General features: G+C 44.2%; 1 pseudogene; it reads right to left on the reverse strand.

Annotated features, from left to right (window-relative positions):
• Window positions 1-916: 916 nt before the first annotated feature.
• Window positions 917-2,549, reverse strand: LOC146207028 (uncharacterized; annotated as a pseudogene).
• Window positions 2,550-3,189: the final 640 nt, after the last annotated feature.

Here is a 3,189-nt window from a genome sequence, read left to right on the forward strand (position 1 = left end):
AAACACCTCGTGTCTGAGCACTCCTTCCTTTGATTGAAGCCATTCTGTTTTTTGTTAGCTCATACCTCAGGTGCTTGGTTAGAGCCTCCCTATCCGCCACCTGGGTGACGCGCTCTCTAGCAGTCAGGCTCTGCCGAGAGAAAAATATTGTCTGGCTCAGCCAGATGCAGCGCACGATGTGCGAGATGCTGCGCTGAAAGAAAAAGTGTACTTACCTGCAGCACACATGGCCAGCGTGCTGGTGGTGCACAATGACAGGCTGGAAGGAAAAGTACTTACCTGCAGCATATACAGCCAGCTTGGAGGTGTTTCTCGCGCTCTAACGCACACACCAACCAACTGGTACTACACAGCTGCAAACTTCACCTACAGCTTGGCAAGGTCATACTGGAAGCGCAAGGACCTTTACAAATGTAGTGGCGGTGATTTTTACAGAGATGAAAGCCTCACTCAGTCTAAGGCAGTGCTCTTCTCAGTAGTAGAAATTCACACTTATTCCAAGTAAGTGCTAGTTTTCTGGGTTAAAAAAAGGTAATTTGAAGTTAAATTTTCAAGCTTGCTTGTGCATTTTCTGCTTCACATTATCTTCATAGATTTGTGCCGAAGAGTGACATAAGGGGGTCCATTCCACTTTTCAAAGGTAGTCATGCCCTGAAGATGTAATTATAGGAGTATCTTTGGTAGTGCTGTCGAGGGTTTGCTTTTTGATACTGTCCTTCTGAAGCTCAGTTGGCTTAGAAAAAACTAAACTGGACAGCCTAGGTTTCTTAGTAGCATGAAACCTCAGTTGATGCTCAGTTTTCTTGTTGGCTGGCTCCCTTGAGTTGTGGGATATTTCTTACTTGTTAGTTTCTTCGTAGATATTCAGCACAGGGTCCAAAAGCTTGCAAGTTTTGTCGTGCACTTCTTCGGAAATTTATTCTTTCACTGTATACTCCTTGATCACTTGCATCTTGGCTACAATCAACTCTGAGTTTGCCACACTTGTTGAGGCTTCTGCTGCCTGAATGCTTTCCATGGTGTGGAAAGCCTCACTTCTCTTCGAAGTTGACGACACTCCTTGAGCAGTTTCAGGGGTTTTCTCAGCTGCTATTTCTGATGTGCTAGCTATGACCACACCATGAATGTGCTTGCAAACTATTATGGACATCAGATGATCATAGCAAGTGCATGCATAGCTATGCGCACACACCATGCACACACTGCATGCAAGAGGGCAGCAAGCACCGTCTTTCACCTTTGAGACTTTGTATGCGAGGCCTTTTGATGACCGGGATTGCACAGTCCATGTTCCATCTTCATTCCCCTCTATAGATGCTGGGCTTGCCATGGCAGTTTGATGGTTCTTCTCAATTCGACTCATCTTGCAGGTTCTCTTTTCTTTTGTGATTGCCTATCCTCTTCACAAGAAAATGGTATGTCATGTCCATCAGTGCCGAGATGAGCTTGTCGACACGGTGATTCTTCTTGCCTTCCAGAAAATTAGGCTTTAAAGTCCTGTGCATTCTTTCAAGATGCATGTTTGTATTGATCCTGAGGCCAGTTCGAAAACTGTAGGCCCACATCTCCGAGCGGTAAGCATAGTTTGCTTTAAAATACTGTAGAACTCCTGCAGCCTGGGGTCGTTGTTGGCCAAAAATGGCTCAAGAAGCTCAGTCAACTCCTTTTTGTCGAGAGATTCTAGCATTGTGCGAACAGTCCAGTAAATCTCAGCTCCAAGTGCTCTTCCTTCGACTTTCTCCATTATCCTTCCCCTCCAGTTTTTGTCCACATGCCATGAGCAGAGCAGTCAGTGCTGAGGTGGACCCATGACAGTTGACCAAGCCTTGAAGAACTCAGATGCATCATCTGACATAAAAATACTAGTTTATAATGCTTCCCTGGAGGACTTCAAAGATTCAAAGAAGGCTGTTAAAGTTTTTTTCATTTACTGTGCTGGAGATAAAGTATGCCATAGGCAATCCTGCTCCAAATTCATCCAGAACCAGAACAGTCACTAATTCAAACTGGTGTCCTGTTGTTCCATGTGTGGAATCAACACAGACTGTATTTGACACCAAAACCTTCAGAAGGTCTTCCTGTGGCTCCGTCATTAGAGCAAGAGCAAAATCCTTCGTGCTGAACGTATTTATTGAGTCAACAGCCCCCTGCTCCTTGTACAAGCGGACAACAGGTCGGTTCTTATTCCTCATGATTTGCACCCATGTGCTAACACTGACAGCATCATTGTCGTGACATCTTTCAGGCACATTGAGATTATACTGCCGTTTGATGCTGTGTAAGGTTAAGAGATCGGTCAAATGAAGAGGACTCAGCTTGGCTGTTATTGATGCCCTTATTTTCTTCAATATCGTCTTCATGGGCACTCCTTTTAAAAGGTCACTTGCAATGGTTGCTCTTTCCTGGATGGTCATGGTGAAGCGTGCAATATCTGCATCATGCCCATAATGTGTCCTATGATGCATCACCTTGACTCTATCCTCTTCTCTAGCTACAATCATAAAAGAAAGGCATGTCACACCACTTTTGCAGCTTCTCTGGCTCTTCATTACCCGTACCTTGTTCCCTCGGCTTGGCCTAGCCACTCCTGACCTGTGGCAGTTATAGTACGCCCTTGTACTTCCTTGAATGAAGATAAAGCGCCCAGGAAGACACACACAAGAGAATAAGACACAGGACACGCGCGTATCCTGTGTCTTCTTCTCTTGTGTGTGTCTTCCTGTGCGCTTTATCTTCAGTCAAGTTGCAATGCACCATCTAGCCCAACTTCAAGTTTTGTTAAACTACCTTGTACTTCCATCAGCGAGCCTTTTTTTCGCCTAGAGGTGCTATGAATTTGCAGTCCTCATTCACCTCCTCTTTCGTTTTCCAATCCTGGAACTCTGTAAAAAAATATTCAGGGCTCTGGATTACTGACAATGTAATGTCTGCACTATTCAAGCATGGCTGTTTGAAAAACATTGTGCACAACACGTACTATTACTTCCAGTATAATGTAGTCCGCATTGCTAAAACTGCATGTGTGGAAAACACTTTTTTTCCAGTATGGCTGAATACCTTTCAATGCATGCTCAGAGAAATTCTACCATGAAGGTTTAATTGTACAACTAATTATTCTGCATATTTCTCAATCGGGCTGTAAAATATTTTGTTCCAACTACCAGACTATATTTCGGCTAAAAGGCCAAC

This window comes from Amblyomma maculatum, chromosome 1 (genome assembly GCF_055883805.1).
Source record: "Amblyomma maculatum isolate TAMU_Amacu chromosome 1, ASM5588380v1, whole genome shotgun sequence".
NCBI classification, from domain to species: Eukaryota; Metazoa; Arthropoda; class Arachnida; order Ixodida; family Ixodidae; genus Amblyomma; species Amblyomma maculatum.